The sequence below is a fragment of the Aquarana catesbeiana genome, linkage group LG05, assembly GCF_042186555.1.
Source record: "Aquarana catesbeiana isolate 2022-GZ linkage group LG05, ASM4218655v1, whole genome shotgun sequence".
Classification (NCBI taxonomy): domain Eukaryota; kingdom Metazoa; phylum Chordata; class Amphibia; order Anura; family Ranidae; genus Aquarana; species Aquarana catesbeiana.
Window position 1 is genome coordinate 424,176,728 of NC_133328.1, and position 24,136 is coordinate 424,200,863.

The 24,136-nt window shown below is 42.1% G+C and overlaps 1 protein-coding gene and 1 pseudogene across 2 annotated transcripts in view; both read right to left on the reverse strand.

The window, feature by feature from the left end:
• Window positions 1-24,136, reverse strand: part of ZNF236 (zinc finger protein 236) — a 461,432-nt gene that overhangs the window by 152,513 nt on the left and 284,783 nt on the right. The gene's annotated exons all lie outside the window — the stretch shown is intronic.
• LOC141146343 (5S ribosomal RNA) lies at window positions 22,477-22,595 on the reverse strand (annotated as a pseudogene).

Here is a 24,136-nt window from a genome sequence, read left to right on the forward strand (position 1 = left end):
TACAAAGACAAAGCTATTCTTTTAGTTGTGGATAGAGTGTAGAGGAATTAGACCACCTGTCAGGTTTTTATTGAAGTCTGTTCCCTGTTAGGGTGAATCACCCTCTCTATTTTCTCATGTTTTCTGTTATCACTGACAGTTAAAGAAAAATCACAAATTTTGAGCTGTCCTCAGAACAATAATAGAGGGGAAATCTTCCAATGGGGACACCAGTTCTGGTGACAAACAGAGATTCCCCCACTTTGGTGGAATTCTCTTTCACTTTCTTTTCTTGGCTATGAGGAAATCTCCACAATAGGACACAACACGACAGAGGTTATAACTCTCCCTTACTTTTATCCAAAATGAAAATGCCTTTAGCCCCGGTTCACATTGGAGAGATTTGGCAAGCAATTTCACATGTCAAATCGCATGCCAAATCGGCGGCAATGGCACAGACGCACCAATTCCCAAAAGTAGTTTCTGTACTACTTTTGGTGACTTCTGGGTACGATTTCCATAGACATCTGTGCAGAAACCCGCACAGATGTCTCTAAAATCGCCCCCCAAGTCGGGACTGCCATGCGGGAATGAAATCGTGCGAGTTCAGCTGAACTTGCACGATTTCATTACCGCTGTCAGTGTGAACCTAGGCTTAGTTCTACTTTAACTATTGTTTACAGAGTGAGTACAAATGCATTTATAGGATCTCTAGATCCATGTTATCTTTGTTATATTTTATTATTTTGCAACCTAAAGCAACTTAGAATTTTCTGTGCTCTCTATTAAAACTCACTGGCCCAGTACACATAGGCATTAGGAAAACCATTTAGTTCACAAATAAGGATTAATGTATATTGTCAGAAAGGGTTAAATTCAGTTTACACTAGTCATGCTGCAAAATCTGGACCTACCTAGGCTGGTTTAAAAAGAACCATCAAATGGGGAGCACTCTGGATCAACAGATTCTATGGTTGGATCATATGATTAACATTGAATGTTTTTTTTTTTTCAAATTGTTATCATTTGTATTCTTAGCAATCTATGCGGTTTTGCAAATGCCCCCCTTTTAAACTATATTTGTTACTATTAAAAAGTGGTATACAGTTTTACACGCAATTCGAAAAAAACAGAGCAAACAAATGTTGGCTCCGAGTAATCGATAAACAATGAAATCTCAACACTATAAAAGACAGACCAGTGTAACCAATGCCATACCACAGAGTGTAAAACTTTGATCCTTTTTTACCCTGACCAGTGCAAAGAAAAAGTAGCGATAATGACAGCAAACAATGTGTAAAGTTATAAGACAGTTGATTTTAAAAGCAATGAAAGATGAAGCCCTGAAAGCTGCAAACTAACGTTTTCAGCCTTGTAAATATACCTATTAAGGAAACGGTTTTGATATTTGTTTCAGTGTAGAACTCTGATAACATTCTACTTAGATTCTTATCATAACATTATTTGAAATGGATGCACAAAATAATCTATTCAAAACATGCTCAAAGCAATTGTGTTTTCAACAATGAAATTTTAGATCCATTTGCTTCATGCATTAATATCAAGAATAACATGCGGCATATTTATTTTCAGAGTAAAAGCAATTGGATCAGATGAAGATGCAATCAAGACTGACTACTTGTAAAGTAGCTGCAAAATGATGTGACAAAAATATCTGATAATATCATGTATTGTGGAAATTGTTTTTAGTGCAATTATAATTTATAAAATGGTAAAAACACAAGTCCTTAAAATGGAATTATTCTTTACAAAGGTGATATGACCTCAATTATGCATAAGCCACAAAGTGCAAAATGTTATCGCATTCTCTGACGGATGTAGTCATTATCCATCTACACTTTACTTTATGTACCTGTCAGCCATTAAGTTGGTTGATCAAAGATCGCTTTAGAATATTTTTTGAATTCTCTTTTTATTTTTTCCTTCCTTGTTATTCACATTGATCATTATTCTCATTGCATAAAGTCACATAAGACTTTTGATACTGGACTGAGACAACACTTACAGGTCTCCTCTCCGCTCTATGGTTGGACAGTGACAGCACACTGATAAGCTCATCTCTCTGCCACTACACCTATCAACAAGCTTCTTGCACTGCAAAACAGATGTTTGGCTCCTTGTGCTTCTTTGACTTACCCCAGACAGTGCTCTGCTGTACACGGACTGCAAGAGACTGATAGCAAGACAAATTGTTTAAAAATACAGAGCTGCATCATTGTGTGTATCTTATATCTGTCTGGAGTTCAGTTTTACGCAACTGCACTTTTGTACTATGCAATCCGGTGTGGACAAACACACTGTGTTTGTGACTTGCGTATGGGGTGTCCTTAAGATTGCACTGATACCTGCTGCAGATCACAAGGGCAGTGCAATTTGAATGCGGTGTGGAAAACACGTACAGGTTGCAGAGTTTCAAGCACCGCATTAGTGTGCACCTGGCTAACTGCATACTGAATATAAAATATGCTGGATTCAAACAGGATAATTGGTTATAAACCCTTACATAAATCCACTGAAGTGACAAGCCTCAAGTGATACACAGTGATGACACAAATGAGTGGACGAAGAAGGCACATCACCCTCTACACAGCCTTATGGCCCGTACACACCATCCGAATATTATACAACTTTTTTTGCTTAATAGTCGCAAGTAGAAATTGAATAGGTTACTAAAGTCATGAAAATTCTCGTACGACAGAAAAAAAAAAAAATCGGAAGTGATGTCATGTGTTGTAATGTATTTGTATTGTATTTTCGGATGACAACTGTACTGACTAAACGAAAATCGTACGATCTGGTATCATAGAAGAAAAATTTTTGTGCTCATTATTTGATGAATTGTCATGATCGGCTCTCTTACGATCCGATTATCGTAAGATCGCGTTGAACGTGGTATTTTTCGTCCGATTTTCGGATCGTGTGTACGGGCCATTACTAGGAAAGATGTACAGTACATCTGAGCCTATGCTGGGGAAAACTGTCAGAAATTATAGATGCAAATTGCAGAGGAATGACAGAGCATCCAGGATCCATACTAGGTGCTATGGATTGAGCTAAGTACACTTTATAGAAGGATATGCTGTGGTAAAGTAGAACTATAGGCAAAAATTTATTTTCATTTTGGATAGAGTGAGGTAGAGTTAAAACTCCCGTAAGATTTTTTTTTTACCATCTGTGTCCCATTGCAGATATTTCCCTTCACTTCCTGTACCACAGAAACAGGAAGTGAGAGGAAATCCCTGGAAGTTAAGGGAATTCCTTGGGCATCCCCTGGTCACCAGAACTAGGGTCCCCATTGGAAGATTTCCCCTCTATTACTTTTCTGGGGACAAACCAAAATATGGGATTTTCTTTTACTTTCACTTTCAACTATGAGACCTCATGCACACTGGACATTTTTGGACGTTTGTACAGCTGCTGTTTTTGGCTTCAGACTTTTTTTCTACAGTCGATAAACTCTCCAGCATGTTATCCTATGTGTCCATGCACACATAGGCTGTTATAAACTGTTTTTGGCTGGGGCCTTTTTTGGCTGTAAAAAAAAAGTCAAAAGTAGTGGGTTCTGAGAGGAGTTTTTCCAGCTGTAAAAACGCTCTAACGTCAAAAAATGGCTAAAAACACAGAAAAAAAATGCTAAAAACCGCAGCTCACCAGCGTTAACATTTTTGATCCCATTGAATAAAAAAAAAAAAGTTTAAAAACGCTAATGCTAAAAAAACGTTATTGCCAAAAAAATTGAAAAACATTTAAAAACTCACTGCAAAGCTACTGGCGTTTTTTTTAATGTTATTATAGTGTCCAGTGTGCATGAGGCCTAATGGTAAACAGGACAAATAGAGAGGGTAACTAATGGGGGAACAGTCAGCAATAAAAACTGACAGGTGTCTTAATCCCTCTGCTCTATCCAAAACTAACAAAACATTTTGCCTTTAGTTAGACTTTAATTTTTCTTTTCAAAGCATTACAACCATTTTAAGTGTGTTTAATTTATATTGTGATAAAATACAATCTTCAAGTGATGACTGCTTAGCAACATGTTACACCCCAAATACAAATGTAACATGTTGATAAAGGTGGAGTTAGCCATTAACATGCAACAAAAACACACACAGATGCAAATATCCATTCCAATCCTTATGACCATTGTGTATTGCTATTCACTCACCCTACTGCATTCTAGGTTCACAAAAACGTGTGACCACTTTTTTTTTTAACCCCATTAGGATGATAGGTCAAGACTAGATTGAAGTCTAGATGCCTATGCCAAATTTAGCAGCATCAGTATCCATTGTTAACTTGAATATAACTCCATGATTAATTTGTCTATCTAAAAAAAATACATGTTTAATAACACATAAGGCTTTATATTTGGTATACTGTTTTTCTAAATACTCTGCTCATGTTTTCCATTATAAGCAGACAAATAGATAAACATGCTTTTTTAGTTATTTTACACATACAGTGCCTTGAAAAAGTATTCATACCCCTTGAAATTTTCTACAATTTGTCATGTTACAACCAAAAATGTAAATGTATTTTATTGGGCTTTTAGGTGATAGACCAACACAAAGTGGCACATACCGTATTTATCGGCGTATAACACACACTTTTTTCCCCTTAAAATCAGGGGGAAATCGTGAGTGCGTGTTATACGCCGATCCCCCGCTGATTGTGAGCGGAGGATCGAGCCGCCGAGATACATAGCCGAGTGCACTCAGCTCGGCTCACAGTCACAGTCACGCCCAGTCCCACCCTATGGACATACATAACCCAGGGACTGCGCGTGACTGTGAGCGGAGCCGTGCCGAGTACACTCGGCTACTCTCGGCTCCGCTTGGGACTGCGAGAGGACCTGAGAGCCGCCGGAAGGACCCGAGTGCTGCCGAGAGGACTCGAGAGCCGTCCAGAGGACCCGAGAGCCGTCGAGAGGACCCGAGAGCCGTCGAGAGGACCCGAGAGCCGTCGAGAGGACCCGAGAGCCGTCGAGAAGACCAGAGAGCTGCCGAGAGGACCCGGTGCCATTTTTAAACTGGAAGAATGCAATGAAAAGTCTGCACTGACAAGGCTGCAAATGACAAGGCTGCAAATGACAAGGCTGCAAATGACAAGGCTGCAAATGACAAGGCTGCAAATGACAAGGCTGCAAATGACAAGGCTGCAAATGACAAGGCTGCAAATGACAAGGCTGCAAATGACAAGGCTGCAAATGACAAGGCTGCAAATGACAAGGCTGCAAATGACAAGGCTGCAAATGACAAGGCTGCAAATGACAAGGCTGCAGATGGACACTGACGAGGCTGCAGATGGACACTGACGAGGCTGCAGATGGACACTGATGAGGCTGCATTGATGGGCATTTAAATGTAAGTTTTTTCCTTAACCACTTGCCGACCGCCTCACGCCTATATACGTGAGCAGAATGGCACGGGCAGGCAAAATCACGTACCTGATACGTGACGCCTTCCCGCGGGCGGGGGGTCCTATCGGACCCCCCCCCCCCCCCCCGGTGCCATAGGCGGTCGGCTCTTGTTCGCGGGCGATGAGAGGTCAGGGGGAGGCCATCCATTGATGGCCACCCCCTCCCGATCGCTCCCAGCGAATCAAATGCTTCCTCTCCCTCTGTAATGTAAACAGAGGGAGAGGAAGTGATGTCATCTCTCCTCGAGCCGGTCTTTTCGATCCGGCGCCGAGGAGAGAAGACATTCAAGTAAGTTGCACCAACACTACACTTCCAGTAGAACACGCAGGCACACTTTTCACCCCCCTTCACCCCCTGACCACCCCCCTGTACCCCCTGTCACACTGACACCAATAGCAGTTTTTTTTTTTTTTTGCATTGGTGTCAGTTTGTGACAGTTATAAGTGTTAGGGCAGTTAGGTTAGCCCCCTTTAGGTCTGGGGTACCCCCTTTGGGTCCAGGGTACCCCCCTAACCCCCCCTAATAAAGGTTAACCCCGTGATCACCCCCCGTCACCAGTGTCGATAAGCGATCGTTTTTCTGATCGCTGTATTAGTGACGCAGGTGACGCTAGTTAGGGAGGTAAATATATAGGTTCGCTGTCAGTGTTTTAGAGCGACAGGGACCCCCATATACTACCTGCTAAAGGTTTTAACCCCCTGATTGCCCCCTAGTTAAACCCTTTCACCAGCGATCACCATATAACTGTTACGGGTGACACTGGTTAGTTAATTTTTTTATAGTTTATTATAGTTTATTATAGTTTTAGGGCACCCGCCGTTTATTACCTTATAAAGGTTTAACCCCCTAATTGCCCGGCGGTGATATAAGTTACGTTTTTAGGGTCAGATAAGGTCTGCGTCGCCCCAGGCAGCATCAGGTTAGCGCCAGTACCGCTAAAACCCACGCACGCAGCATACACCTCCCTTAGTGCTATAGTATCTGAGCGGATCGATATCTGATCCGATCTATACTCCCCAGCAGTTTAGGGTTCCCTGAAACGCAGTGTTAGCAGGATCAGCCCAGATACCTGCTAGCACCTGCGTTTTGCTCCTCGGCCCAGCCCAGCCCACCCAAGTGCAGTATCGATCGATACCTGTCACTTACAAAACACTAAGCACACATAACTGCAGTGTTCGCAGAGTCAGGCCTGATCCCTGCGATCGCTAACAGTTTTTTGGTAGCGTTTTGAATCAGTCGCTAACAGTCAGGAGCTTTTTTGCCTGTGAGTCTCACTAGTGTACCCCTAAATTTAGAGCCCAAAATGGCAAATCGAAGGTACACTAGTGAAGAGGCCTACACGTTTCTGAGCATGACAGATAGTGAAGAGGAAGTCACTCATCTGTCAGATTCAGGCTCAGAATACGATCCTGTAGAGGACAGCGGCTCCATGACATATAGCTCTGACGACGGAGTTGTGGTCCCTGCTAAGGTCAGGCGTACCAGACCCCGAACTTCTTCTGTCCTTGAAGTGCAAGAACCGCAGGGCTCTCGTATGGAGCAGAGAAGTACTAGTGCCGCTATTCCTTCTGGTGAACTGGCAAGCACCAGCGGCCTAGTACACCCTGGTCGTACATCCAGCACTGCAGTAACACTTGGTGACGTGGCGAGTCCCATAAGTGCAGTTCAAGCTGGCGAGGTGGCAAGCACAAGTAGTGTCCCGCTGCCACCAAGAAGACGAACACAGGCCCGTCGTGCCCATAGTGCCCTTCCTGCTGCATTCGCCAATCCGAATTGGGTACCCACCACTTCTGCAGCACCCGTACTTCCCCCTTTCACTGGCCAACCCGGAATTCAGGTGGAAACAGTTGACTTTATGCCACTGGATTTTTATTCGCTGTTTTTCACCGAATATCTCTATAGATCTATTGTGGACCAAAGCAATTTATACGCTGGTCAACACATCGCCACTAATCCCCAGTCCTCCCTTGCCAGAGATTGGAAACCAATTACGGTTTCCGAATTTAAGATCTTTCTGGGCCTTTCCCTCCTCATGGGCTTGAATAAAAAGAGTGAGTTGCGGTCATATTGGTCCACTGACCCAATTTACCATTCGCCCTTGTTCTCTGCTTCCATGGCCAGGGCACGATACAAGCAGATTTTGCGGTTCATGCACTTCAACAACAATGAACTCTGTCGTCCTCGTGGAGACCCTGGATACGATCGGCTCTACAAAATTCGGCCCCTCGTAAACCACTTCAACCAACGTTTTGCAGACTTGTTTACTCCCCATCAAGTTGTCTGCGTTGAGGAGTCCCTGGTTAAGTTTTCTGGCCGCTTGTCATTCAAACAGTACCCTCCCAGCAAGCGTGCCAGATACGGGGTCAAGATGTATAAGCTCTGTGACAGGGCCACAGGCTATACATGTAGTTTTATGGTTTACAAGGGCAAAGATAGTCACGTAGAGCCGACAAACTGCCCTGACTACATAGGAAGCGCTGGTAAGATAGTGTGGGACTTGGTGTCGCCCTTATTCGAAAAGGGGTACCACTTGTACGTGGACAATTATTACACGAGCGTGCCACTTTTTAGCCACCTTTTTGATCATCAGATTGGAGCATGTGGCACCGTGCGACCTAATCGCCGGGGCTTTCCCCAGCGGCTTATAGATTCCCGTCTTAGGCTGGGGGAGAGAGCCTGCTTGCAGTGTAATAACTTGCTCGCTATGAAGTGGAGGGACAATAAGAATGTTTTCGTTCTTACCTCCCTTCATGCAGACACGACGGTCCAAATTCCTACGGCGACTGGTGTTGTGGAGAAACCCCTGTGTCCACGAATATAACCTTAATATGGGAGGGGTGGACCTCAACGACCAGTTGTTGGCGCCGTACCTAATTGCCCGTAAGGCCAGACGCTGGTACAAAAAAGTGTCTGTTTATTTATTTCAATTGGCTTTGCTGAACGCTCATGTGCTATACAGAGCTTCAGGACAGACTGGATCCTTCCTTAAATTCCAGGAAGAGATCGTCAGAGCCCTTCTGTTTCCAGACGGTGCTCCACCTCACCTTCCCCAACCAAATGCAGTAAGCCGGCTGCATGAGAGGCATTTTCTTTATGCCCTCCCGAGTACCCCTACCCAACGAACCCTCCAAAAAAGATGTCATGTCTGCAGCAAGTGCGGATTTAGGCGTGACACCCGGTAATATTGTCCCCTCTGTCCTGGCAATCCTGGTCTTTGCATTGGTGAATGTTTTGAACGCTACCATACATTAGTGGAGTATTAGCGTAGGGTACAGCACTGCACAGACTAGGACACACTTTCACAGGGTCTCCCAAGATGCTGTCGCATTTTGAGAGACCCAAACCTGGTACCAGTTAAAAAAGTTAAAGTTACAAAAAAAAGTGTAAAAAAAACAAAAAAAAGTAAAAAAAAAAGAAAAAAAACACAAAAAAATATATAAAATAAAAAAAACAAAAATAGTTGTTGTTTTATTGTTCTCTCTCTATTGTTCTGCATTCTATACTGCAATGTTTTATTCTTATGTTTTTATCATGTTTGCTTTATAGGTATGCAATTTTTTTATACTTTGTTTTTTTATTGTTAACCACTTTTTTGTTTTCAGGTACGCCATTCAGCTGCAGAGCGGATTTATTTATCTTGACAGCAACATCGTTTGCTCCCACGATACATAAAGCCGTGACTCCAGCACTGTCGGAGGTGATTTCACCACCACAGTTACATACTTCAGCATATATGCCGAAGCGTGGGGGCAGCAGTGGGTGGAGGAGCGATTTGCTCCTGCCTTTTGCGGGAGGATGCCCCCATGCTTCGGCATATATATATTTTAGGTAGGCACAGGTTGCGTTAAATGTTTTATTTTTTACTATGTTTTTTTTTTTTGTATTTTGCTTTGCAGGTATGGTAAGTATTACTGTTATGTTACTTTGTTTTTTTGTTAACCATCATTTGCTTAGCAGGTACGCCATTCAGTTGCAGCACGGATTTATTTATCTTGACAGCAACAGCGTTTGCTCCCACGATACATAAAGCCGTGACTCCAGCGCTGTCGGAGGTGATTTCACCACCACAGTTACATACTTCAGCATATATGCCGAAGCGTGGGGGCAGCAGTGGGTGGAGGAGCGATTTGCTCCTGCCTTTTGCGGAAGGATGCCCCCATGCTTCGGCATATATATATGGTGCATGTATGCCCATCATTAGAAGTGGGTGGATGAAGGGAGGTATTCTAATGGTGGGCATACCCACCGATCAATATCTTTTTTTCGTTCAGCCCACAGGCTGCATGAAAAAAAAGTTTACAATGTATGCCCAACAAGGACCAGCAACGTACTGGTATGTTGCTGGACTTTGAGTGGTTATACCAGAATGATGTCTGCAGGTTTAGGTATCATCTTGGTATCATTCTTTTCAGCCAGCGGTCGGCTTTCATGTAAAAGCAATCCTAGCGACTAATTAGCCTCTAGACTGCTCTTACAAGCAGTGGGAGGGAATGCCCCCCCCCCGACCGTCTTCCATGTTTTTCTCTGGCTCTCCTGTCCCAACAGGGAACCTGAGAATGCAGCCGGTGATTCAGCCAGCTGACCATAGAGCTGATCAGAGACCAGAATGGCTCCAAACATCTCTATGGCCTAAGAAACTGGAAGCTACGAGCATTTCATGACTTAGATTTCACCGGATGTAAACAGCGCCATTGGGAAATTGGGAAAGCATTTTATCACACCGATCTTGGTATGGTCAGATGCTTTGAGGGCAGAGGAGAGATCTAGGGTCTAATAGACCCCAATTTTTTCTAAAAAGAGTACCTGTCACTACCTATTGCTATCATAGGGGATATTTACATTCCCCGAGATAACAATAAAAATGATAAAAAAAAAAAAAAATGAAAGGAACAGTTTAAAAATAAGATAAAAAAATAAAGAAAAAAAGAAAAAAAAAAAAAAAGCACTCCTGTCCCCCCCTGCTCTCGCACAAAGGCGAACGCAAGCGTCGGTCTGACGTCACATGTAAACAGCAATTGCACCATGCATGTGAGGTATCACTGCGAAGGTCAGATCGAGGGCAGTAATTTTAGCAGTAGACCTCCTCTGTAAATCTAAAGTGGTAACCTGTAAAGGCTTTTAAAAATGTATTTAGTTTGTCGCCACTGCACGTTTGTGCGCAATTTTAAAGCATGTCATGTTTGGTATCCATGTACTCGGCCTAAGATCATCTTTTTTATTTCATCAAACATTTGGGCAATATAGTGTGTTTTAGTGTATTAAAATTTAAAAAAGTGTGTTTTTTCCCCAAAAAATGCGTTTGAAAAATCGCTGCGCAAATACTGTGTGAAAAAAAAAAAATGAAACACCCACCATTTTAATCTGTAGGGCATTTGCTTTAAAAAAAATATATAATGTTTGGGGGTTCAAAGTAATTTTTTTGCAAAAAAAAATAATTTTTTCATGTACACAAAAAGTGTCAGAAAGGGCTTTGTCTTCAAGTGGTTAGAAGAGTGGGTGATGTGTGACATAAGCTTCTAAATGTTGTGCATAAAATGCCAGGACAGTTCAAAACCCCCCAAATGACCCCATTTTGGAAAGTAGACACCCCAAGCTATTTGCTGAGAGGCATGTCGAGTCCATGGAATATTTTATATTGTGACACAAGTTGCGGGAAAAAGACAATTTTCTTTTTTTTTTTTTGCACAAAGTTGTCACTAAATGATATATTGCTCAAACATGCCATGGGAATATGTGAAATTACAACCCAAAATACATTCTGTTGCTTCTCCTGAGTACGGAGATACCACATATGTGAGATCTTTTGGGAGCCTAGCTGCGTACGGGACCCCGAAAACCAAGCACCGCCTTCAGGCTTTCTAAGGGCGTAAATTTTTGATTTCACTCTTCACTGCCTATCACAGTTTCGGAGGCCATGGAATGCCCAGATGGCACAAACCCCCCCAAATGACCCCATTTTGGAAAACAGACACCCAAAGCTATTTGCTGAGAGGTATAGTGAGTATTTTGCAGACCTCACTTTTTGTCACAAACTTTTGAAAATTGAAAAAAGAAAAAAAAAAAAGTTTTTCTTGTCTTTCTTCATTTTCAAAAACAAATGGGAGCTGCAAAATACTCACCATGCCTCTCAGCAAATAGCTTAGGGGGTCTACTTTCCAAAATGGGGTCATTTGGGGGGGTTTTGTGCTATCTTGGCATTTTATGGCCTTCGAAACTGTGATGGGTAGTGAGGAGTGAAATCAAAAATTTACACACCACAAAGTCAGAAATAATAAAAATAAAGGCACACGTCGGGTGGGTGAGGAGGGTCGGCCGCACACTCTTAGAAATCCTGAAGGCGGTGATTGGATTTCGGGGCCCCGTATGAAGCTAGGCTCCCAAAAAGTGCCACTCATGTGGTATCCCCGTACTCAGGAGAAGCAGCAGAATGTATTTTGGGGTGTAATTCCACATATGCCCATGGCATGTTTGAGCAATATATCATTTAGTGACAACTTTGTGCAAAAAAAAAAAAAAAAAAAATTGTCACTTTCCTGCAACTTGTGTCAAAAAATAAAATATTCCATGGACTCAACATGCCTCTCAGCAAATAGCTTGGGGTGTCTACTTTCCAAAATGGGGTCATTTGGGGGGGTTTTGTGCCATCTTGGCATTTTATGGCCTTCAAAACTGTGATAGGTAGTGAGGAGTGAAATCAAAAATGTATGCCCTTAGAAATCCTGAAGGCGGTGCTTGGTTTTTGGGGCCCCGTACGCGGCTAGGCTCCCAAAAAGTCCCACACACGTGGTATCCCCGTACTCAGGAGAAGCAGCTAAATGTATTTTGGGGTGCAATTCCACATATTCCCATGGCCTGTGTGAGCAATATATCATTTAGTGACAACTTTTTGTAAATTTTTTTTTTTTTTTTTTTCATTATTCAATCACTTGGGACAAAAAAAATAAATATACAATGGGTTCAACATGCCTCTCAGCAATTTCCTTGGGGTGTCTACTTTCCAAAATGGGGTCATTTGGGGGGGTTTGTACTGCCCTGCCATTTTAGCACCTCAAGAAATGACATAGGCAGTCATAAACTAAAAGCTGTGTAAATTCCAGAAAATGTACCCTAGTTTGTAGACGCTATAACTTTTGCGCAAACCAATAAATATACGCTTATTGACATTTTTTTTACCAAAAACATGTGGCCGAATACATTTTGGCCTAAATGTATGACTAAAATTGAGTTTATTGGATTTTTTTTATAACAAAAAGTAGAAAATATCATTTTTTTCCAAAATTTTCAGTCTTTTTCCGTTTATAGCGCAAAAAATAAAAATGGCAGAGGTGATCAAATACCATCAAAAGAAAGCTCTATTTGTGGGAAGAAAAAGACGCAAATTTCGTTTGGGTACAGCATTGCATGACTGCGCAATTAGCAGTTAAAGCGACGCAGTGCCAAATTGTAAAAAGTGCTCTGGTCAGGAAGGGGGTAAATCCTTCGGGGGCTGAAGTGGTTAAACTTCCCTCCTAAAAGTTTTTTTCCCTAAAATTCCCTCCTAAACTTGGGGTGCTTGTTATACGCCGGCGCGTGTTATACGCCGATAAATACGGTAATTGTGAAGTGAAAGGAAAACGATACTGTAAATGGTTTTCAATATTTTTTTACAAATAAATATCTGAAAAGTGTGGACACTGATAGACAGCACTGATAGGGGGACACTCATGAGGAGGCACTTGTGGGCACTGATTGGCAGCACTAGTGGGCACTGATAGGCAGCACTGGTGGGCACAGTTGGGACTGCACTGATAATCAGTGCCCTGATTATCAGTGTAGATGTCCCTTTCACACAGGCCGGTTATCTGCTCTTCTCTCCTCACGCTGTCAGCGTGGAGGAAATGAATGCCGATAACCGGTTTGTGTTTACATCGTGATTGGCCCTTTACCCCAATCTGTAAACAGCTGTCTCATAAGGACAGTACGATCACAGGAGAACGTCCATGGATGCCCTTCCAGCAAAGTAAGCACGTGCTGTAGCCCTCTTTCAGCCATAGCGAAGGCGGGAACTGGTTAATTAGACTTTTTAAAAGAGATTCATTCATTTTTAATAGTAAATATTTGTATTGTGGTAGTTTAAGGCCTTTTGCACATGGTAATGATGTTTGAGCTTCTGCTTTTTTTAATGTAATTTCAGGCATTAGTTTAGCGCAAATTCGCTGCATGTGCACGGTCACACGTACAATACCTTCCTAGGGTAAATTCATTCATATTTTTACGTTCATATGCATGTATCTGTGCTCAATGGTGCAAAATACTGACCGGGAACGCAGATTTTTCGTTTTTTTTTACTCAAGAATAAGCAGCGCTTGTTTACTTGCCTGTGTGTACAGGCACATTAAGCTGCTGCTGTACTGAGCTTTTTTAAAATCTGCAACAAGGCCTAAAAGCGTAGTGTCATCCGCAGGCTGGAGAGGTTAGTTTGTGAAAAAAAAAACCTCAGGCTTGTTCATGATGACTATGATTGGCTGTCATGGTGGCCAAATGATTGGAAACTGCATAGATTGTTTCTCCATTCTGGCTGTAAGTCGCGGCACAATATAAAATTAATGTGCTCTCAGTGTATGGAAAATCCCTAGAAATGAAGGTAATTCCTTGGGGACCTCCAGGTCACCAGAACCAGTGTCCCCATTGGAACAATTTTCCCTCTATTACTTGTATATATATTGTTTTTTTTTGAGTAAAGGCATTGTATTCTCAATAATCATTTGATTTATCTTTATATTTTAAAGGCAAATACAGGTCAAAAATTAAAGGAATTAACTTTTTTCTAGTTTGACCAGTAATACTTTAAAAACTACTAGTTTCTATAAAGTTCTAAGTTTGTTCAGAACTTTCACCTATGTTTCATAATACAAAAACTAGGTTTCTGGAAAAAAAGTGTTGAGTTATCTACAAATGAATGAAGGAGTATTTTTTCCTAAACGGTTTCCTAAAATGTTTAATGTTTATGTTGAAAAAAATATATAAATAAAAAATAAGTAAAATTAACAAAATTTTACCAAAATATAATTCAGTAAAAAAAAATAGCTGAGAGCAGAAGGGAGAAAGGGAATTAAATAGGACTAGTTATGGACAAAAGAAAAACAAGGGTAAAGCAGAGCTTAAATTGGAAACACCTTTTTTTTTAAAAAGGTAAAGGTTTTTGTTTTCTTTTTCAGGTTTGCTGCCAATTGTTGCTTTTTTTTTTTTAATGTAATAATGAGCACTAAGGTTGTACTGTACACATGTTAAGCTGGCCATATACTGTGTAAAGTTTGGATGGTTGCTGATAAACTGGCTTGCATTGTGTATGGCCTTGTCGCCCCCTCCCGTAAGACCTTGTTTAATTTAAAAAAATTAAGAAGTCGGGAGGAAAATTGTCGTGTGTACATCTAATTGGATGTAGCTGCTTCTTGAGCATTCTGACAGCTACACCAACAATATAGGACATGCTTGGATCCTTAATTGTTTAGGTAAAACCATTTAAATTTCTTGAAAATAATTTACTGTACTGTGTAACCATGTTTTCTAAAATGAAACTTTAGAAAACTAGGTAGTCAGTGAAAAAAGTATGAAATCCTGAACTGGAGCCACTAATTAATCACTGACTAGGCTGTTTTTGCCAGGAAGTAAAGGAAAAGCTCCCAAATGGGGATAAAGACTGCAATATAAACCTGACAGGTTCTATACTCTATACAATGAAAAAACACCCTCTGGACACCCTTTGGAGTTGGACTTTAAACAGAGTTGCTATATATACAGTATAAACACAGACTCTTCTGTCGCAATTCACTTAGTAACAAATCAACTAAAGAAATAAATGAATACATGCAAATCCAGACACTTTTACTTTAGTTTTTTCCAAACACTAGAATTCTCTAATGATTCTATGTGTCATTTTTGAATGCCAAAATTACTTTACATATACTTCTAATATGAGCTGGCATATTCGCCAAGCCATGTAGACATATCTGTCATTAGACAGGACTAATGTGCATTTAGTGCATCTTGTCTTTGGTTGAGAAAGAATGCTACGCTCAGCCTGTGCACATCACTGGAGAACCAGTCAGACATCAAAGTTACTGGCACACGGTTAGCAATTCATTTAGATTGAGATCATGAGCTTTTCAATCCAATGCTCTTTATGCACAAGATAAGTAGAACAGCTGTAGAATGTGTGCCATCATGTGATTAAATCCATGTACAACCCCAATTCCAAGAAAGTTGGGATGCTGTGCAAAATCTACATAACAAAAACAGAACGCAATGATTTGAAAATCTTATAAACCCATATTTTATTCACCATAGAAAATCTATCAAATGTTTAAACTAAGAACATACCATTTTAGATGAAAAAAAAATTGGTAATTTTGAAATTGATGGCAGCAACACGTCTCAAAAAAGTTGGGACAGGGCAACAAAAGCTGGCAAAGGTGCTAACAAGAAAGTTGATAAAACATTTTGTAACTAATTAAGTTAATTGGCAACAGGTCAGTTATGTAGATTTTACACAATGTCCCAACTTTTTTGGATTTTGGGTTATAAATATATTCAAATGGGACAAGGCCTACCAAAAGTCACCTTCCTTAGACACTCTTCATTAACAACTTCAGATCTCACACCTGTACACTCCCTATGGACCCGAGCAATTTTTAAATTTCTGCTATTGGCCTGTTTATTTAGCAATAACGTTGTCATTGCCTAAAGGATAAGTTTGCCATTTTTAAAAAAAACAGGGCCCTGGTGCACATAGTGCTTGTGATATCCCGTGCTGCTGATGTAGCCGTACATACATTTTATACTGCAATACACAGCCCCTGTATGAATATTCATCATAATGCCCACATTGGCAAGCTCTCATTGGTCTGCGCAGCCACTGGCTGACCAATGAAAAGCACATCTGAGGCTTCTTTCAGTAAGGTGTCCCAGAAAAAAAGAATCACTTAACATTGGTCAGCATAGTCAGGATCTGATCTTTAGGAGTATTTGGGGCCTTTTTCTGGTCAAGACCTCATTGCAGAGTAATCTCTGGGATTGAAGTGCCTCTTTTTACACCACAAGGTAGGAATCACAGACTCGGAAACCCTTCTGTCCTTTAATACTTGAGTTTCAACAGCCATGCGGGTAAGCCAGAGACTGAGAAGCAGGATGAATTAGAGGGCCTTGAGACAGCAAAAGTATGTCTGTGTACCAGGTTTGTCTAGTCCAATTTTTGGTGCAATTAGAATCACTTTTTTCACTTGCTTGATTAACCTAAATTAACCTGAACTGACGCCAGGGATGTCCACATCCAGAATCCCCCAACTTTGGTATATTAGACTGACATCTGGATGAAGAGCCCATTTCCCTTGATCCAGGCGATAGCGACTGAGATAATCTCATTTCCAGTTGTCAGCTCTTGGAATGTAAACCACAGAGATCTCAGCCGCCATTGCCTGGATCAAGGTAAATGGGCTCTTCATCCAGATGATGCTAAATAAAGTCCAGGCTTTGCGCGTTGAGGTAGGCATACCCCGTAAGGTGTCTTCAGGGACTGGGTTCCACAGAGATGGATCACGGGCCTGGACCTGTAGAGCATCCTGTGGCTACTTCAACACATTGCACCGAGTGCCAAGGTGAGTACCAATGCAAGATTCAGTGCCCAAAGCAACATTACAGTCTGTCCCCATGGGGTGGAGTCCGGCTCCTATGGTTCTACTGAGGTTGCACCGATCCAGATACACTACTTCTATGCTGGTATTGGAAAACAGTGAAGGCTTGATTAAAAAATCAGAAGAAACAACAAAGAAAAATATTAACCGCTTGCCGACCAGCCGCCGTTATTTTACTGTGGCAGGTTGGCACGATCCCGCGAACCGTCGTAGCTATACGTCGGCTTGCGGGATGAGGATAGCAGGTGCGCGTGCTGCGGGGGTGCCGATGCTCATGCCCGACGGTCGCGATGACCGCTGGCCACGAGCGATTGCGAGCACAAGGGACAGGACACGGAAGTGTGTGTGTAAACACACAAATCCGTGTTCTGTTCTGAAAGGAGTGACAGATCGTGTGTTCCTATTAGCTAGGAACCATGATCCGTCAGTTACTCTAGTCAGTCTCCTCCCCCTTCAGTTAGAATCACCTCACAGGGAACACAATTAACCCCTTGATGCCCCCCCCCCCCCCGGTTTAACCCCTTCACTGCCAGTGACATTTTTACAGTAATCAAAGCATTTTTATAGCACTGATCGCTGTAAAAAATGGCAATGGTCCCAAAAATGTGTCAAAATTGTCTGATGTGTCTGCCATAATGTTGCAGTCACGATAAAAATCGCAGATCGCCGCCATTATTAGTAAAAAAAAAAAAATAATAAAAATGCTATAAATCTATCCCCTATTTTGCAGACGCTATAACTTTTGCGCAAACCAATCAATATATGCTTATTGCGATTTTTTTACCAAAAATATGTAGAAGACTACATATCGGCCTAAACTGAGAAAAAAATCGCTTTAAAAAAAAAAAAAAAAAAAAAAAAGGGGGATATTTATTATAGCAAAAAGTACAAAATATTCTATTTTTTCAAAATTGTCGCTTTTTTTGTTTATAGCGCAAAAACTAAAAACTGCAGAGACGATCAAATACCACCAAAAGAAAGCTCTATTTGTGGTAAAAAAAGGATGTAAATTTTGTTTGGTTGCAGCTTCGCACGACCGCGCAATTGTCAGTTAAAGCGACGCAGTGCCAAATCGCAAAAAATGCCCCAGTCATTCAGCAGCCAAATCTTCCGGGGCTAAAGTGGTTAAACTAGTTAAGCTAAGAGTGATTTTTTTCTGTGAAGGAGAAAAGGTCCATCACCTTCAGACACTAGCTCATGAAGTGGGGTAAGGTTATAGAGGAGGCACCCAGGGGGTGTCTCCAAAGCTTTTTCGGTGCCCAATCACCCGAAGGTACATATGAATATTCTGCTTGTGTCCTGTACTCTAATATTAAGAGATCCTATTTTCTTTCTATTCAATTAGGAGACACAGGATGTCTTCTACTTTTGTGGTGTCCAAGAGCAGGGGGTGGGCAATGACAAACAAAACCGTAACAGGCCCCCATACACCAGAACTGGGGGATTGCCAACATCCTAAAGAGCTGCCTGAAGGGCCTTGCACCCAATGCTGGAATCAGATAAGGCCACAACATCCACCTGATAAAATTTGAAGAACATGTGAACAGAAGACCAGGTTGAAACCTTGCAAATGTGAGAAACAGTATATTAATGCAAAAGAGCCCAAAAGGACTTTATTTAGTGGAGTGTGCCTTGACAATAGATGGTGGCTAAAAATGATTGAGAAGCCGTGTCACCCTTACAGGGATCATCAGGAAAGAGTGAGGTTGACTTATTAAAGACAATTAAACTGTGCACTTTGCAAGTGCTTTTGCACTCTGCAAGGGCATTTGCTCCAGTAAATGAGGGGAAGCTCTGCTGACTTTCATCATCCAATCACGCAAGCAAAAATGCTGTTTTTTTATTCTTTTTATGCATGTGAATTGGGTATTCTTTGCCAAGTGAGACTTCACCTCATGTATTAAGCTCTGGAGCAAATGCCCTTGCAGCGTGCTACTGCATTTGCAAAGTGCACAATCTATTAGCCTTTAGTAAATAACCCCAATCAGTCTTTCTGAAGAAAGCAATGGCTGTGAGATCAACTCAGCCCAAACTACACCCAGGCAGTTGAGGTAGATCTAAACACTAAAAGACCAAGTACCCCCCCCCCCCCCCAGTACATAGCAAATATAAAGAAAACCCAGAATTGCCGCTCTAAAATAGGAGGTGATAAAACCAAAATACAAATTATGTATACAGTGATAAGTCCATGAGAACATCTAAAATATTAATGTTCAAATCCGTGAAGAAGTTCAACATAAAATAGGATTTTTATAACAGCTTACCTGTAAAATCCTTTTCTTTGAAGTACATCACGGGACACAGAGCCATAGTAATTACTATGTGGGTTATAGGCCACCTTCAGGTGATGGACACTAGCACACTCTAAGACAAGAAGTCCACTATATAACCCCTCCCACTACTGGGAGTAACTTTTGTAGCAAAGAAATACACGTGTATACCAGAAAGAGGGGAGGGACCTCTGTGTCCCGTGATGTACTTCAAAGAAAAGGATTTTATAGGTAAGCCTTTATAAAAATCCTATTTTCTTATTCATACATCACGGGAAACAAAGCCATAGTAATTACTATGTGGGATGTCCCAGAGCAATGCCAACTGAGGGGAGGGAGACAACAAAAGTAGGGCACCTTGAGATCAGAGGACTTATACTGCTGCCTGCAGCACACTGCGCCCAAAGGCGATATCCTCATGTCTTTTTACATCCACCTGATAGAATCTGGTAAATGTATGGACTGAAGACCAAGTTGAGGCCTTGCAGATTTGAACCATGGAAGCTTGGTGATGCACTCCCACGAAGCACTAGCAGTCCTAGTGGAGTGCCCTTTGATTTGAGAGGGTGGAATCTCCCTCTTTAAACCATAAGCCTAAACAATTATTTGCTGAATCCATTTAGAAATAGTAGATTTCGATGCTGCCTGTCCTTTTTCTAGGACCTTCAGGCAACACAAACAAAACATCCGTTTTTCGAATCTGAGTAGTCACCTTCAAGTAGACAGTGTTCTCACCACATCAAGAGAATGTAGCAATTTCTCTTCCGTAGAACAGGGTTCTGGGAAAAATGAAGGTAGAACAATATCCTGGTTTGGATAAAAACTAGACACTACCTTCGATAGAAAGTTAGGATGAGGACGTAATAATACCGTATCCTTGTGAATAATCAAATATGGCTCTTTACAAGAAAGAACACCAACTCTGATACCCTTCTTGCAGAAGATATGGCTACCAGAAAATGAATTTCCTTGTCAAAAGGACCAAGGGAATATGCTGTATCGGCTCAAAAAAGGAGGTTTGAGCAATGTCGACAGAACTAAATTCAAGTCCCACGGGTACAGGGGGTGACTTAACCGGAGGATTAAGCCACGTTACCCCCTGAATAAAGCTACGAACCAAAGAATGTGCAAGTGGTTGTTGAAATAATACCGATAAGCCTGAGACATGGCCTTTGATAGTACGCAAGACCAGCTTCATTTCTAACCCCATCTACAGAAAGTCAAGGATTCTACCTATGACATACTTCCTGGGGTGCCAACCCCTGGATTCACACCAGGAGATATATGCTTTCCAGACTCTATAATCTATGATTCTGGAAGCCAGCTTCCCTGCATTAATCAAGGTAAATACCACTGGACCTGACAGCCCACACCTCTTCAGAATGTGGGACTCAATAGCCAAACCATTAAATTTAGCGTTTGTACGTTAGGATGGAATACCAGACCTTGCGAGAGAAGGTCTGGACGTGGTGGCAGGGTCCATGGGTTCCATACTGCCATCCTTATGATCTCTGAATACCAAGATCTTCTGGGCCACAAGAATCACCGATCTCCATTCCTGCTTGATCCTGCAAAGCAGTCGTGGAAGCAGCAGAAAAGGAGGAAATGCATAAATCAGTGAGAACTGATTCCACGGGAACACTAAGTCATCATGCAAGCGGATCCCTTGTTCTTGACACAAAGTTGTCGATTATCTTGTTGAACCTGGACGCAAACAGATCTACGGCGGTGAAGGGAACATTCTCCCGGGAACAACTGCTGGCGACTCAAGTAGTCAGCCTACCAGTTTTCTATTCCCGGAATGAAGACTGCAGATAGGCAAGGTACATTGTTTTCTGCCCAAGTTAAGATATGATTCACCTCTCTCTGGGCCGCACAACTTCTTGTGCCCCCCTGGTGATTGATATAGGCCACTTCTGTGGCATTGTCAGATTGGATCCTGACAGGACAATTCCGTAAATTGATTGTCCAGGCCCTCAGGGCCAAGCACGCTGCCTGGATCTCTAGAATGTTGATGGGCAAGGTCATTTTTGATCTGGACTATTTCCCTTGGACAGTCGCCTCTTCCAGGACTGCTTCCCAACTCGAAAAGGCTGACATCTGTTGTTACCATCTTCCAGGTAGCTGGTAGGAAAGATTTTCCCTTGTGTAGATTCTTGGTTATCAACCGCCAACTGAGGCTCCGGCGCACCCTGGAGACAGACACATTGGGAAATCTAGAGCTTGAACCTTTTTGTTCCAAGCCAATAAGATACTGTTTTGCAGCAGCTTTAAATGAAACTGAGCATAAGGAATAGCCTCGAATGAAGCCACCATCTTTCCCAACAACCTCATGCAAAGTTGAATAGAAGGATTCTTCTTTGCCTTGACCACCTGAATCAGTTCTTTTATGGCACTGATCTTTGCCTGGGGCAAGAATACCTTTTTCTGGGCTGTATCAATAATCAGACCCAAGTATTCCAATCTCCTTGATAGTTTTTTTAAGGAGGATTTCTCTAGGTTGAGGATCCAACCTAGGTATTCCAGGTAGTTGACTGTAGATCGTACTTTGGTCTAAGCGGGCTACCAACTGGTCTATCAAGAGCAGATCATCTAGGTAAGCTATAATCGTTATATCTTGGTGCCTTAATCCGGCTACAGGAGGGGCCAGGACCTTTGTAAATACTCGAGGTGCAGTAGCTAGACCGAAAGGCAGAGCTACAAACTGAAAAAGAAAATTTTCTACCTTGAAACGTAGATATTTCTGGTGAGCGGGAAATATAGGCACATGGAGGTATACATCCCTGATGTCTACTGACGCCAGAAGTTCTCCACCTTGTAGGATAGAGACCACTGATCGGATTGACTCCAATCGAAAAGAGCGTATATTCCGAAACCGATTTAGATCTTTGAGATCTAGAATGGGTCTGACATTCCCACTTGGTTTTGGTACCATGAAAAGATTTACATAAAACCCCAATCTCTGCTCTTGCACGGAAACCACTAAGATCAATTTTTTGAGACAAAAGATGGTCCAATGCTTGAAAGAGAGACTTATTTCCCTCTGGAAACTGAGAAAACAAGGACTTTCGGAACGCAAGTTTGTACCCTAGAGTTATTGAGGAAGTCACCCATCTGCAGCCTACGGCACCTGGTATTCCCAGGCGGTTTCCCATCCAGGTACTGACCAGGCCCGAACCTGCTTAGCCTCTGAGATCAGACGAGATCGGGCACTTTTAGGGTGATGTGGCCGTAGATCCGACACTCTTCCTGCCAGACCCTTGAGAATTGCAGAAGTCTTCCCCCCACTCGAGCGAGCGGGGGTGCCCCCTCATAAGGAGGCTTCAGTTTCCCTCCTGAACTTGATGGTGGAGGCCGTCGTGACTGCCTGGAGGCAGATGCTCCTGGCACTGGAGAAGGAACTTGTTTAAATGAAATACGTTTACTCCTCTTCCTAACTAGCAAAAGGGTACTTTTTCCACTAGAAATTTTTTGCATGTATTTATCCAAATCATCCCCAAACAGCCGTTCACCGTGAAAAGGAAAACTAGCCAGGAGCTTTGCATGATGCTTCGGCTGACCAATTTTTCAGCCATAAGATTCTATGCATATGCACCAGCCCAAGCGTAAGGCGCGAGGCTTGAAGAACAGAATCTCTCATGGCGTCTATTGCCAAACATAATGCCGCTAGTAACGCGGCTAAATCCTGGGCCTGCTGATCAGGAATAACCTTGAGCACCTGTTTAAACAGGTCTCTCAAGGATTGACATACACCAATTGCTGCTAGCGCAGGTTGAGTCATTCAGAAAAAAAAGTTTGTTTTTCTTTTAATAGGAATTCCCAACTTCTTATCCGTTGGATCCCTAAGAATTAGCATTGTCTATCGGACAAGTCAAACTTTCATTCACAAAGGATATAGCAGCGACAATTACTGGTATCTCCCACTTCTTAGTGAATTTTTCCTTCATAGGATAAAGTATTAAAACTTTATAGGAGGAAAAAAAATGCTTATCTGGGTGATCCCACTCAGAATACAGAAGCCTTTCCAGGAATGGATGGACAGGAAAGGCATGCGCAGCTTGAGGAGGCTTTAGTGAACCCAAACAAAAAGTGGACATATCAACCGAATCAATGAAAAGTAGCAAAAATGTGAAGCGGACAAATTCAGTAAGAATTGCACCATCAATCTTTCAGATTTTGAAGCTGATCCCCCCCCGCATTTGACCCCTTGGAAGAGGAGTCATCAGCCTTTTCACGGTCCCCTGAGGGAAATTCATCTTCTCCCGCCCCCAGATCCTCAGTTCGAGGGTCCTGAGTAATGAAAAGGGACCTGTCGCATTTTATCCCATTCTGGGATGCGATTAAAACAGCTAGCCAATCCTATCATGGCTTGAGGAAAAACCCTCTTCAGTAATATAGACAGGGGCTGCAGTGTTGAAAACAATTGCAATATTTGATAGCCCTGATCACTTACTCTGACCGGCCACCCCAGAACACTCAGGGGAGGATATCATTGTAGAGATGAGTTTAGGCTGTTTAGAGCTTGAAGGAGTCCCTTTTAAGCACTTTTTGGGGTGTTTCTACCTCCTACCCTTCTGACCATAGCCCGATGCACAAATGCAGAGGTACTACCAGAAGAAATCGCATCCACTGCTTGAGCAAATAGTCCAGCAACTGTCGCTGCTATTAACGCTCAGCCTGATGCTTTAGCAAATGTGCTAAGGAAATGTCTGCGTCACCACTTATATGCCCCTTTTTTGCTTTTGTGTCTTTCCGACAGCTGCAGTCAGCAAAAATGG